The sequence below is a fragment of the Euleptes europaea genome, chromosome 4 (genome assembly GCF_029931775.1).
Source record: "Euleptes europaea isolate rEulEur1 chromosome 4, rEulEur1.hap1, whole genome shotgun sequence".
In the NCBI taxonomy this organism is placed as follows: Eukaryota; Metazoa; Chordata; class Lepidosauria; order Squamata; family Sphaerodactylidae; genus Euleptes; species Euleptes europaea.
The window spans coordinates 37,747,588-37,763,177 of NC_079315.1; positions in this window are offsets into that span (position 1 = coordinate 37,747,588).

Consider the following 15,590-nt stretch of genomic DNA (forward strand, 5'->3'; position numbering starts at 1 on the left):
CTTTGTAATTGAATGACTTTGTTATGTTACATTTTGAGCCTTAAGTGGTATTTTGGTTTTAACTTTCACCAGACTTGAAATGCTGAAATTGAAAAAAGTACAAAAAAAAGTGTACATTTTCATTATGTCTGTAAAAAGAGAGACAGAGACAGAGAGAGAGAGAGAGAGAGAGAGTGTCAAGGCCTTGCAAAACTCTGGAAATAACCTAAAAGCATGGGTTCAGTGAATGTAATTAGAGCACAGATATTTATTCCTTATCTAACAATCCTAATGCTCTTCTTTAAGTGAGAACTCAGGATATGCCAACTTTAAAATTCTTTATAGCTAACAGCAACACATGCATGAAACAATATATAAACACAACACACATTTAAAAATACTTTAGTCAGCCAACATTATGGAACTGAGAGAATGCAAACATCTTGACCATTTTTCCTACAAGTCCCCAAGGACTGACTGCTGTTGCTTCATAAGCAGAGTACAAGAAAAGGCTGTAGGGGGAAGGGAAATGGAAATTAATCCAATCCCTTCTTGTGGGGCAATATCCCAGCACTCACTCGGTGCAGGATATTCCACCTGTTTCAAGCAGGAGAGTTCAAAATAGCCAATACTATAAATGTGGAGGAATATGAATAGCACACATTAAAATGGATGAAAACTGTTTTTAATAAATCTCCATAAAGTCTTATAAAACAAACAACATTTTCTTTAAGAGGTTTCTTTAACATTTATCTCAACGTGTTATAGACTGAATATTTTGCTTCAATAATTACTACATCATGGCAAAAGTAATTTCTTGGAATGTGAATGGTTTGAATGAAAAAACCAAACGGGCTAGAATTTTTAAATATCTACAGAAATACAAATACTCCCTAATTTGTCTGCAAGAGACTCATATAGCAACAAAACACAAAAAAAACCTGGATAGGCAAATGCTTGGACAAGCATTTGTTGCATCGGCTAAAACAAAAACAAAGGGAGTTGTGATATATGCTCATTCTAGCCTTAGTCCTGAACTACTGTACAAAGACAATGAAGGCAGAATTGTAATTATCAAGACCAAAATATTGGGGCAAAAGACGATTGTAGTAGGAATATATGCACCTAACGAAGGAAAAGCTAAATTTTATGGACAACTACATGAACTGATTTCTCAGTATGCAAAGGATCAGATTCTTTTGATGGGCGATTTCAATGGTGTTTCTCTCCCAATTTTGGATAAAAAATCAAAAGCAAAAGACGAAAACGAAGGATGTTTACCTAAAACTTTCTTCACCATGGCTTCAGAATTGGAAATACAAGACATCTGGAGAACAATGAATACAACGGCTAAAGAATATACTTTTTATTCAAGCGAGACACGACTCACACTCCAGAATAGACATGATATGGGCTAGTAAATCTATTTTCACGCAACTACGTAAAATCCAAATTGTACCAAGAACTTTTTCTGATCATAATCCAGTTACATTTGAATGGAACAATAAACAAGCATTTAGATGGCGACTAAATGATAAACTTTTAAAGGATAACAAGATTCAAAAAGAACTACAGGACTTAATTAAAGATTTCTTTGAAATTAACCTTAATGGGGAAACTTCGCTGAATACAGTTTGGGATGCATTTAAAGCTGTTCTAAGAGGATTTATGATACAGAAACACACGGCCTGGAAGAAAACTCAACTACAATTTACCAATAATATACTTTGGGAGCTACAAAATTTGGAGCAAAAACTGGTTATGGCCTTACATGAAGAAGAGAAAAATGACATACAAATGAAGATTTCTGTATCTAAACACCAACTAAATTTGATAATAATGGAGGAAATGAACAAAAATTTAAAATCCGCTAAACAAAAATACTTTGAACATGCTAATAAACCTGGAAAATTTTTGGCGACCCAACTGAAAGACTCATTTCAAAAGAAGATTATAACAAAAATTCAATCCGCTAAAGGACCAGTTTATACAACTACGGATATACAAAAAGAATTTGTTTCATTCTATACTAAGTAATATCAGAAAGAAAATATCTCAAAAAAGAAAATAGACAAGTTTTTAAATTCAATACAGATGAATGTCCTTTCAAAGCCCCAACAAGAATGGATAGATGCACCAATTACAAAGGATGAAATACAAGAAGCAATAATGAAACAAAAAACGGACAAGACACCAGGACCAGATGGAATTACTGCACTATTTTATAAAACATTTAGTGACAATTTAGGGAACTTTTTTGTATTACTTTGTAATACAATTTTGGATAAGGGAGCATCCCCAGAGACTTGGTCACATGCATTTATATCGTTGATACCTAAGGAAGGAAGAGATCCAGAAAAAACTTCAAATTATAGACCTATCTCGCTGTTAAATGTGGATTATAAGATTTATGCTTCGGTCTTATCGAATAGGATAAAGCATTTTATTAAGGACCTTGTACATGAAGACCAAGCAGGTTTTGTTCCAGGAAGGCAAATTAAAGATAATATAAGAGTTTTATTAGATTCATTGGAATATTATGACCAGAATATTCAACAAACGGCGGCCTTTGTATTTTTGGATGCAGAGAAAGCCTTTGATATGGTCTCATGGGACTTTATGAAAAAGATATTGGAAAAATTAAATTTTGGAGACCGTTTCTTGAGAGGTATATCGGCCATATATACATCCCAACAGGCAAAAATTCTGGTGAATGAATCGATGTCCGACAACTGCGCAATCAAGAAAGGAACCAGACAAGGATGTCCTCTGTCTCCAGTATTATTTTTGTTGGTGTTGGAATCACTATGCTGTAAGCTAAGGAGTATGGAGGACATTCGCGGATTAAAAATTAAAAAACATGAATTCAAATTGAGAGCATTCGCGGATGATCTTCTGTTAATCTTGGAGAATCCAACACAATCAATGAAGATACTGTTGGAAACTTTGGACGATTTTGGAAATGTATTGGGATTTAAAGTTAACCAAGAAAAAACAAAGACAATATTTAAGAATTTATCAGAAACAGAACAGGAATTTATATCATACACAGGTTGGGAGAAGGCTAATAAGATCAAATATTTGGGAATCTGGATCTCTGCAAAGAATAAAGATTTGATAACCAATAACTATCTTAAACTATGGGACAAAATAAAAACTGATATGATCATTTGGTCAAATAAAAAATTGTCACTTTTGGGACATATATCAACAATCCAAATGAACATTTTACCAAGGATGCTTTTCTTATTCCAAAATTTGCCTATAATATCACATGTTAAATACTTTGATACCTGGAGGAAAGACGTATCAAATTTCATCTGGCAAGGGAAAAAACCGAGGATTGCTTATAAACATCTGGTGGACTCTAAAGTTGGAGGAGGTTTAGCACTACCTAACTTTCAACTTTATGCTGAAGCGGCCGCTTTAGTATGGCTAAAGGACTGGATGAACTTATCCAATTCGCGTTTGTTAGATCTTGAAGGTTTTAACAATATAAGTGGATGGCATGGCTATTTATGGTATGGTAAAATTAAGATACAAGCATCATTTCGTAACCATATAATCAGGTCCTCCTTATTTCATATATGGATGAGATATAAACATATTCTTGAACCAGTAACACCGATGTGGATATCACCTCAAGAAATGTTGACATTACGCCCACTTAGATTGGACAAATTTATTACCTACCAAGAGTTAATTAACTGGGAAGGAAAGAAAAGCTCACTAAAAGACTTTCAGTTACTTAAAGACGATTTACAATGGCTTCAATATCATCAAATTAAATCAGTATTTACACAAGATATGAAGAATGGATTCTCTAAAGAAAAATCATCTTTTCACAGGATGCTATTAGATAATAATACTCAACTGATTTCTAAAATGTATAATCTTCTTTTAACAATTTATTGTGAGCAGGAAATAATCAAACCAACAATGATTAATTGGGCTCAAACTGTGGGACATGATATTGCCCTAAACAAATGGGAAAGACTATGGGCGAAAGACCTGAAAGGAATAAATGCGCAGTCAATTCGAGAAAATATCTATAAAATGATGTATAGATGGCATTTAACGCCTAAGAAGATTGCAAAGATCTACAAAGTGACATCCCCTAAATGTTGGAAATGTAATAAAGAAGTTGGTTCTTTTTATCATATGTGGTGGACTTGTGACAAAGCTAAGGATTTTTGGGATATGATTTATAACGAATTAAGACTAATAGTACAAAAAAACATACCCAAAACACCAGAAATGATGCTATTAAGTATGATACCTGATGATTTGTTAAAACACAGGACTTTTTTGATTTACGCGACTACAGCTGCAAGACTGCTTTATGCAGCAAAATGGAAAGGGGCAGACACTCCTGGGAAAAAAGACTGGACTATGAAAATGTTTGAACTGGTGGAAATGGCAAAACTTACAGCTATTTTAAATCAAAAAGACAATGTTCAATTTATGGGGGAATGGGAGGCGTGGATGAAATATTGTGAATATGAACTAGGACTGGGGAAAATGGAAGAATACCTTTTAATCTGATCTAGATGACATTGTTAACATAAAGAAACGTAATCAATTATATTGATAGTATAATGTGATTGAAACCTAATTGAGATATAAGAATAATTAAGATCAGACCATATCACGATGGGATAGAATACTTTATTAAGAGGCGGACGGAGGTGATGGGGAAGTCAATAAATTTTCCTTTATTTTTTATTTTTATTTAGTAGTTAAACAATTATAACAACATTACCTATGATTTAGTTTTTAATACTATGTATATTGTTGTTAGTTAACATGGAAAATTTATATTATAAAAACCAATAAAAAAATTTCAAAAAAAAAAACACATTGACCTCAACGTATCTGAAACAGTGCGACGTCTTGGGAGAGTGTGAGGCAGAGAGAGACAGAGGCTGTTGCCAGCATCAGTTGGTTACAAGTAACTGTCACCAGAATGGAGAGGCTGATTCTGAAGGAGAACAAAGCCCTCTGTCAATCAAATTAGGCTCCAGTGTTTAATCCAACGAAGGCCCTACTCCAGATCCATCAGCTTAAATACCAAATGGTGATAGCAAGACACTGAAAAGGTTTGCTTTGCAGCCAAATCTTAAATTTTCAGTGAAGGCTGGCCATCCCTTGGTGAGGCTTCTAAAATATCTGCGTACATCAAACAATTTAGACTTCAACATGTGGTGACTATAATGCAACCATTTTGCATGCCGTTACACTAAACACACATCTTCAGTGTTAACAGTCAAAAGCCTCTTTCTTAAAGCTATTTTATTTCACCATGTTCACAACTACATATATACAATGAAGGCTTCCTTAAATTTCCCAGACATTAGCTACAGAGTTATTCACTTCATAAAAATACACTCCTCACAATTCCATTTTGCATATGCTGTTGAAAGATAGGTGAATAGGAGCCTTCTTGACCTTGTTGAATCTTACCAATACCTCGGGTGAACCAAGAGTATGCACCTCAGAGCACATCCAAAAGGCTGCACAGTACAGAGAAAAATAAAAATCGGTAGCAGTGTGGCTGGGCTATCTTTCAATTAAGTCTGTCTGCCAGTATTGGAAGAGCCAGTTCTAAGCATCCAAAATGTAGCCTTGTTTACTCACTGAGAGGGCTCTTTCTGCTCTGAGGTAGAAGGGCATCTTGAAGCTTGGGTTTTCCCGCCCATTGCTTGGGGAGGCAGGAACAACTTTCTACTTCCTGTCTCTCTGGTGGGAAAGCCAGTAGCTTCCACTTTTCAAAAGCCAGCGAATGGAGACAGGATTAAGAACTAGAACAACAATAGTAACCAGCAACAAGTACAAATACAACACATGGTCAGAGAGTAAAGACAATGTGAAAAAACAAAACTATTTCACTGGACAACGGAAGGAAACATGCCAGAAGACAAGTATAAGAAAGGAAAAACTATGTGCATTAGGAGCATCCCTTGCTCTTCTTAGGAGGCCACCCAGTATGTTTGTGGTGCTTCTTCGGGTGGGTAAGATGCCCTTCTACCTCAGAGCGGAAAGAGCCCTCTCGGTGAGTAAACAAGGCTACATTCCCGCTCTGAGGGAAGGGCATCTTGAAGCTTGGGATGTCCAAGAGCTAATTTTACGGGTGGGATTTCTTCATCATCCTGCACAATATGCTGCAGTATTCTTCTGCCGAAGGCAGCTTCCACAGAGATGTAGGTGTTGATGTGGTAGTGGCGAACAAAGGTGGACATTAAGGACCAGGTGGCCTCCGTACATATTTCTTCCAGTGAGGCTTGCCTGTTGGAAGCTGCAGTGGTTGCTGCACTGCGGATGGAATACACCTTAATGCCGTCTGGAACTGGAAGTTTGCTGGTGCGGTAGGCCTCTGCAATGCAGTGTTATGGAGCGACTCAAGGAATGCCAAGACATCTTGCATCCCTTGTTAGGCAGAGAGATGGATACGAAGAGAGCATCGGAAGACCTGAAGGGAGAAGTACGATTGATGTAGATCCTGAATGCTCGTCATACGTCGAGGGTATGCCATTCCTTTCTTTGGAGTTAGAATGATTAGGGTAGAAGGATGGGAGATGAAGTTCCTGCTGCCTATGGAAGATAAGAGTTCACCTTGGGAACGAAGGTCAAGTCAAGACGGAGGGTCACCTTTTCGTTGTGAAAGCTACAGAGCTCTTTACGGATGGAAAGTGCTCCCAGCTCAGAGATCCTCCTGGCTGAAGTGATGGCCATGAGAAATATCGCCTTCATACCGAAGAATCTAAGAGGAACTTCTCTAAGTGGCTCTAAAGGAGTCTCGGTGAGGGCTTGGAGGACAACGTTGAGACGCCATGTGAGGAATCGATGGATGGGAGGTGGTGTAGATTGGGAGACACCCTTGAGGAAGGCTCTAACCTGGGGGTGATTGGCTAACTGGTGCCCGGCCAGGGTTGGAATAACCCTGTTTACGCAGGGTTGCCAGTCTAAGATTTTGGTATACTCCATCCTGTAAGAAGGCAAGCAGGGAAGGAAGAATGGAAGGCCCTTTGCTTTTCTCCGGCACCACTTCATGAAGGACTTCCACGTGTAGTCATATAGTCTCCTGGTGGAAGGGCATCTGGCCTCTATGATGGTAACGATGATGTCATCACTCAAACCCAACTGGACTAGTCGGAGCCTTTCAATGTCCAGACAGTCAGTTTGAACCATCCAGGAGCTGGGTGGAACATGGAGCCCTGATGTAGGAGGTCCGGAAGTAGCAGGAGGTGCCAGGGACTCCGAATGGACAACTCCATCAGATGTGCATACCATGGACGATGTGGCCACGCTGGAGCGATCAGGACTATGCTGGCTCTCTCGATCCGAATTTGGTAGAATGGGCAGCGGTGGAAAGGCATACAGGATCCCCTGCGGCCAGGAGGATAGGAGAGCGTCGACCTGTTCCGCCTGGGGATGGTAAAACCTGGTAAAGAACCTGGGAAGGCGGTGGTGGTTCATTCCCAAAGCAAAGAGGTCTACCTCGAGGGGACCGGATCTTGCTGACACCATTTGGAAAGCCTGAGGACACAGCGACCACTCCCCCTCATCCACTGAGCAACGACTCAGTCATTTGGCTTGTACATTCTGAGACCCTTGTACATGTTCGGCTCTGAGATCCAGCAGGTTCCTCTCCGCCCAGAGAAGGATCTTCTTGGCCTATAGATGGAGAGATGATAATCTGGACCCACCCTGTTTGTTTAGGTGGGCCTTCGCCGCGACGTTGTTGGTTCTGACAAGAATATTTTTGCTCTGGAGGCTGGATTGGAAGTGCCGAAGACTCAGACAAATCGCACGGAGCTCCAGGATGTTGATGTGGAGGCTAATTCTGACGGTGACCACCAGCCTTGCACCAACTGTTTCCCTGCAGTTGCAGCCCAGCCTTCTAGGGAGGCATCCATGAATATCTGTATGGGATCCAGGAGGATGAATGGTTTCCCCTTCAGAAGATTCGGGACGTGGGCCCACCAACGCAGGCTCTTCTTCACCAGAAGGGATAAGGAGATCACTTTGTTGATTTTCTCTGTGATAAGGGATTGGTGAGGTCTCAAGAGCCATTGCAGTGGCCGGGCATGGAGGTGAGCCCAGGGAATGGCTGATATGCAAGAAATCACAAGACCCTGCAGCCGTGCAAGGTTGAGAAGATGAGACTGGTGGGCCTTGGAGGTTGTCCTTGCTAATAAGGCGATCTTTGTTGCTTTTTCCTCTGGGATAAAGATGGTGTCTGTGTGGGTGTCTATGTCTACCCCTACTATGTCTATGTCTAGGTGGAGTAGTCTTTGGGTAGGTTCTAGATTTATGAGATACCCATGACCTTCGAGCATCTGGATGACTCTGGTAGTGTGAGCACTCGCAGATTGGTATGATGGAGCGCAGATGAGAAGGTTGTCTAAGTAAGGATGGACATGAATCCCTTCCGTTCTCAGGCCGGTCATGAGGACTCCTAAGCTTAGACCAGGGGTAGGGAACGTCAGGCCCGGGGGCCATTTAAGGCCAGCGAAATCATTTGGTCTGTCCCTTCGTGGGTCTTGGCAGATCTCTAGCTCAGAAGGATCTAAGACTGGTGATCCGTCCCCTCCCATGGACAGGAATAGCCTCTGGTTGGATGCCTGCCTGCTTGCCCTAATGGGGGGGGTGTTATCTGGGGCAGCTGCCTGCTTGGGGCTTGGTCGGCTAATTTTTAAGTTGATAATTTTGTATGGCCCACTAATGATGTTATAAATATCCAAATGGCCCTTGGCGGAAAAAAGGTTCCCCATCCCTGGCTTAGACCCTACTGAAATGATTTCTGTATTATGTGCATGCTGGGATACTACACAAAAGTCACAGAATCTGGTTTCAAAACTTCAGCTTCCCAAAGATCTCAATTCATGTCTTGAAAGTGAAGGACTTTGTGCTGTCTCTTAACCACAGACTTCAGGGGGGACTAAAGAGAGAAAGATAGATAGGTCAGGACACTGAACATCCTTCCTCTCTACTGCTCTGTAGCTATCCCTTTGATGTCTAGATTGTTACTCTCGAGGAATCTTCCTTTCTTCCAGCTGACACCTTCCCTCTACACTTTTTTGTCCATCTTGGCACTCTGAGGGCAGGACATGCATCTTGCATCTCTGTCCATCCTAGCTAGTTAGACTCTATCCTATCTAGAATGGAGTTCCTTACAATAAAAGACTCATACTAGCTTTGCAAAGATGAAGAGGCTCCTTGTGTAACTTTGTTTCTTAGCAGTACACACAAACCAGATAGACTCTGCTGCATGTATCTACCTAGAGCACTCTGCTAATCTAATATTCCCAACAACTTCTATATTACGTGCATGCTGGAATGCTACACAAAAGTCACAGAATTTGGTTGCAAAACTTCAGCTTTCCAAATATCTCAATTCATGTCCATTTGTATTCTCTTCCTTCTCTTAGACATTTTTTTTAAATTATGGCTGCAAAGATCTATTTGAAAATGGTTGTAAGCAGTGCCAAGCAACTTCTCAGAAACTTGGGGGGGGGGAGTTCCAGGTAAGATTTCTGATCACCAGAGCTGTGACTTCCCTTGTTTGCACCCTTTCCTTACTAGGAGAAGCTGAATAAAGTATACCAGAATAGTATAAATTCCAACAGTTACACAATAAGAGTTAATGTAGATTTGCTTGCTTTGTATAGTGTAAAGGTAGTCCCCCTGTGCAAGCATCGGGTCATTACTGACCCATGGGGTGACATCACATCACGACATTTACTAGACAGACTATGTTTATGGGATGGTTTGCCATTGCCTTCCCCCGTCATCTACACTTTACCCCCAGCAAGCTGGGTACTCAATACAGTGTACATATCTGGAAAAATGCAGTTCTTATTGGGAATATAATTTATATTAACTTTACTTACACAGAGTTCTTTCTCTCAGCTCTGACACACAACTACTCCTACTGCTAATTTAACCCTAGAGATGTTTGTACCTTTCTTAGTTCAAGCTGTTACACTTCTGAATTTGAAAGCATATCTCCATGTTTGACTTTTGAAGGCCCTTTCTCTTTTGGGTAGCCATTCTCTGTCAGGCCACAATAAAAGCTTTACTAGACTACTCTCTCTGCTTGCTCTGGGAAAGGAATCAGCATCACTGGAATAAGAACACAATACCTAAAAACTCTTATTTGGTCTAGTCACTGACTATTTTTGAATTGCTCTTGCTGAAATCAGAGCCTGTAAAACATGTCAGATTGCCAAATTGTAATCTGGGCGATACTTTATCCGCTGAATAAAAAGACTGCTGGCTCCTCTGAAATCAACTCAAGGGCGATATGTACAGTTTTGTGCCTCCCTTCTGAAAATCTATGCATTAACAAGGGTATTCTTTCTCATTTCAACAATTCCTAAAAATCAATTCCTCTATAAACGATTCCAATAACAATAAACTAAAATTTCAAACTCCTCATTCTGATAAAAAGATAGGAAAAATATTTTACATGATTTCCTGAAAACTGAAATTGGTCCAAGGAGCACCCCCGAAAAAGTACAAAGACAGCCACCCAGGCAATACCAAGTTCACACAAGTTTTATACAAACTGTATAATGAGCAATTTTTAAAAAGTTTAGAGGCAGGCAGAGGACTTGTGGTATGTTCCTAATGTGGTCCATGGTGCTGAATATATTGTCCTTACAAAGCACTAGAAGTAAAATCAGTTTTGAATGGTTATGTATGAGTAACTAGATTCAAAGGAAGTAAACTTCATTTTTGTAAGCAATAATTGTGTTTAGCCAGACAGATAATACTTCTGATTCTGTTACACCTATGTACATGCCATAATGGAAATTAAAGTATAGCCATATAATAACCAGATTACACATGACAAGGTCAACTTTATATCAGAAAACATAAGCAGCTTAGAGAAACTAATTAGAATCTGGTTTTTGGCAGGCTACTAGCTTTTTAAAAAAAAAATCCTGTTTGGTCCCCTGTGTGAGTTTCAGCTCAGTCAACTCTAAACTGATTGGGACAGATCCAGCCCTACATATTACCCTTCAAAACAAGGATGCTACTAATGGTACCCATGGAATGCAGCAATGCCCTAGAAACTCTATTATCAAAAGGTTGTGTTTAAGTGAACTGCTGGTATGAATGAAGTCTCTCTGTATTTGTTTTTTTTTTAATTTGGAGAAGGCAATGGAGGTGCATTAAGCACACTTATCTCTAGCTTAATGGGATTACTTGTACACAGATAGTAAAGAGTAAAGCATTCACTACCTTTGAAGATTACATTACAAAAAGCAAGACGGGGGGGGGGGATTCCACTACCAAACTGCAGAATATCTGACAGGCTCTTAAGAGAAACGTGGGGGGGGGGATAGGGACAATTGATAATGCAGAAGAGCTGGGGAAATGAAAGACAGTGGAGATGACCTAGGAAATGAGACCAAGAACCAGCCTCTTAAATGGAATAACTGCCGGCAAGAAAAGTTTCAACCAGCACTTTCCTAACTGTGTGCTGAGTTAATGCAAGCATGCAGCAGACCTACTTGCACACATCCTTTCCTCCCCTGAGACCTGTGTTTTTTTGCACCTAAGATTTCTTTTGGCTTTCAGAAGTCAGAGACACAAAGGAAAACCATTCAGTTTATATTAAGGCAGATAATTAAATCATAAGCCCAGGAAAGTCCATCTCTTCACCATTACAGGCAAATATGAGTTATACCTGCTTCCCATCCTAAATCCAATTATCTGCAACCAGACCCATCTACTATTGCCACTACATAATTTTTATTCATCCTCTGACACCACCTTCATACATAAAATTTGAACTGTTCTATGACAGACAAGATCCTGACTCTCCCACCAATAAGATCTCAGATCCTAAAGTTGCACCAGAATGCAGCCCTAATCCACCAATGGACATCTGGATCCTGCACTTTTGGCCCAATGTCATTGCACATCGTATTTCTGCAACCAACTTTGGTCAATAGTGCAGCTCCCCAATTGACACCCAGGTAAGTCCAGATGCATAACACAGACATCTCAAGTTCTCCATTTCATAGCTGGTTCCCTTCCACAATCTTCTTCCAGCACCAAGAACATTAAATCACTGGACTCCTCCCATTCAAGATAGGGGGAATCTTTTTTTCCCACCATTTCTTCTTTCCATCCTGAATTAACTCCAAGTCTTTGTACTTATGCCCCATTCTTTAGCATCTTTGTCTCCCATTCTTCATAGAATCATAGAATTATAGAGTTGGAAGGGACCATCAGGGTCATCAAGTCCAACTCCCTGCACAATGCAGGAAATTTACAACTACCTCCTCCCCACACAGCCACGTGACTAGAAGATAGCCAAGATGCCCTCCCTCTCATCATCTGCCTTAGGTCACAGAATCAGCATTGCTGACAGATGGCCATCTAACCTCTTCTTAAAAACCTCCATGGAAGGAGAGCTTACCACTTCCTGAGGAAGCCTGTTCCACTGAGGAACCGCTCTAACTGTTAGAAAATTCTTCCTAATGTCTAGAAGGAAACTATTTTGATTAAATTTCAACCCACTGGTTCTGGTCTGACCTTCTTGGGCAACAGAAAACAACTCGGCACCATCCTCTATTTGACAGCCCCTCAAGTACTTGAACATGGTTATCATATCCCCTCTCAGTCTCCTCTTCAGTCTGTTAGTCCGCCTTACTGCAAGCCATTCCTTCAATGCTGCACCCCCTCCCCATCTGTTTAGGAATTCCTTTCTTTAAATCCAAAACTCCTTCCCCATTTACTCCACCACATCTTCTGGTCTCTTTTTGGCAACCCATCACCTTCCTTTTCTCTCTGGGTTGGTCTTGTCTAGACTAGCCACATGGGAGGGACATAATTCAGAATAATTTTAAATTAGGCATTTGGCTACAAGTAACACTAGGATTGTGAAAACATTAATGGCTTCTTTGGATTGTCACATCTAAATTGCTGTGATACTATTATAACTGAACAGTTCATTCTTGAGGTGACAAACCTCCCCATACTAATTGGTTTTACAATTGGATAAAATGATAGATAGATATCTGCTAACTGGATGGAGACACTCCTAACCCTTTTAAACATCTGCTCTCAGAGGCTGTATCTCATGATGAAGGATCAAGCATGAGAAACAGTCATGAGATGTCAAGAAAGCTTATGAAGTCAATTGCTTTTGCCTGCCAAAAAAGTTCTACTTCTCTTATGAAGTCTTTTCCATCATTATGAGATCAGTGTTGTTGTCATGGGGTAGCTTGCTCTTAAAGAGCAAAATTATACTTCAGGAAACTATCCTTTAATCATTATCTAACAGAGAAGTAATTTGAAAGCTTTCCCACGAACAGCTGGCCCAATAAAGCAACTACAGCTGGATCCACACCTCACTTGATACTGCAGGATTGTTGCAATCGTGATTGTAATAATTCATCTTCTAGATTTTTCTGCATGGGTAAGCCAATGAAAAGGTGAATGACTCTGATAGCACAACAGTGCACTATTCAACTGCGTACATTACCTCATACATAGGGCTGCCCCTGAAGACTGTCCAGAAGCTTCAGTTGGGAGAGAATGCTGCGGCCAAACAGTTGACTGGAGTGGGTTGTAGGGACTGTGTCACTTCAGTTTCGTTCCAACTACAATTCCTAATTTGTTTCTGGGCCCAGTTCAAGGTGCTGGTATTGACCTTTAAAGTCTATACATTTTGTGGCCAGTGTACTCTACGGAATACCTATTCCCACATGAATCCACCCAACCTCTCTGATAATCTTTGGAGACCCTGCTTTGGGTGCCCCCACCATCTGAGGCTGGATGGGTGATAAATAGGGAAAGGGCCTTCTGGGTTGTAGCACCATATTTTTTTTTTTTATATAAATAGCACCACAACTTCTGAACCCATGATCCAGTCAGATTCATCTGTCTCCCTCTAACATTATCTTCCGCCAGTGGTTTTGTATGGTGGTCCCTCGCTAACTAATTAGCTCCCTCTTTGTTTGGATGTGTTTAATTTAATTGTCTTAAATATTATATCTTTATTATATTAATATTTATATATTTTAAACCAGAATTTGAAGTACACACATACACACACACAATTCTGGTTTTAAATTTTGACATGTTTTAATGTTTGCACCTTGGGGACCCTGAGTTGGACTGAAGGTGGCACAGAAGTGTTTAAAATAAATGAAATAAAAATATGCTGCCTGGGTGATGCTGCCGCTAAAGCAATAGATTCAGAACAAGACTGGTTGTGCTATTTTTCAATACAGAAGTTATTTAAGACACCTTATGCCTTGCTTCTTAATGCCTTGCTTCTAGCCATTTAGTCATTTCTAACTGAACCATCAAATTAAGAAGTCTTAGAACACTACTGAAAAGGTCTCTTATTCTTAGCCTTCACCTGCCAGTTTATAACACATCATATTATTAACAGCAGCACATGGTTTCCAGTACAAGGAACTGACAAATGCCAAAATAGAGGAATATAATTATTAACACTGGGCTTCTAAGAAAATTAAAAACACAGAGATGTACACAACTGAATTGGTTATGCTGAAACTAAAATATAAATTAATTGAAAACATTTCATGGCTCCAGACACAGATCTGTACTATTTGAGAACTTAAAGAAATACGCAACAACAATGCAAAATCCTCTTCTGGAAACCTCAAAGTTTCCAAACTGCAAAGCCCTCCAATGGTCACAAGAGGCTATTCTGCATGAAAACCTCTTCTAACACGCCCAGTCAAAAGGCTGTACCATGTTTATGAAACTACACCGTCAATACTGGAATTCCAAGAGGAAAAAGAAAACTAATGCTTTTCAACTATTATGAGCTTTACTCAGACAGAGCTTCACAGCTGGATTGAGAACAGATTTTCAGGAGAATTCAGCAATGCAAAAATCTATCGCAATCATGAATCTCTTTCCGGGTTACCAAGAAGAAATATTCTATACTGGATAATGGAACCCAAACACACACCCTATATGTCAGAGATCAAAAGAGGCATTTCCTGTATCCTAGCATGCACCCCTTCATTGAGCATATATGTACAGGTATGACCAGGGTGATTTGGTTTAAATGAAATTGATCTAAATCACAATTTAAATCACTAGTCAGTAAGACTATATTTAAATCATGGTTTTCTACATAAACAACACTTCTTATGATGTTGTTTCACTCGGGCCACCAGGCCTTGCATTTATTTGTTGCAGTGTTTGCATTTTACCTTACCCATAGGTAGAGGAACTTCATTAAAATATTCCCAAACTGGGTCTCTTTTACAGAATGCTGCCATTATAGGTTTTCTCCTCTAGGGAGGTTATTATGATAAACCTCAGGCTATACACACAAAGATCACAATACTTGTGGAGAATTCTGCTCAAAAGCTTTCACTATCATTTTCACTGCTTGCCCCTCCCTCCTCACACGTAGCTCCTTGTGCAGATCTATTCCACTCCAATAATCCTCTATTCATTGAACTTCTTGAAATTTAGCACTTAATAGGTAAGGGGTTTATTCTGTGTACATAGATTTGCAAAGTAGCAATGGGATTAAGATCTTTTTTTCAATTCTGTATATTAAATACCCTTGGGCTATTTTAACTTCTCCCTTCCTAGTTCCA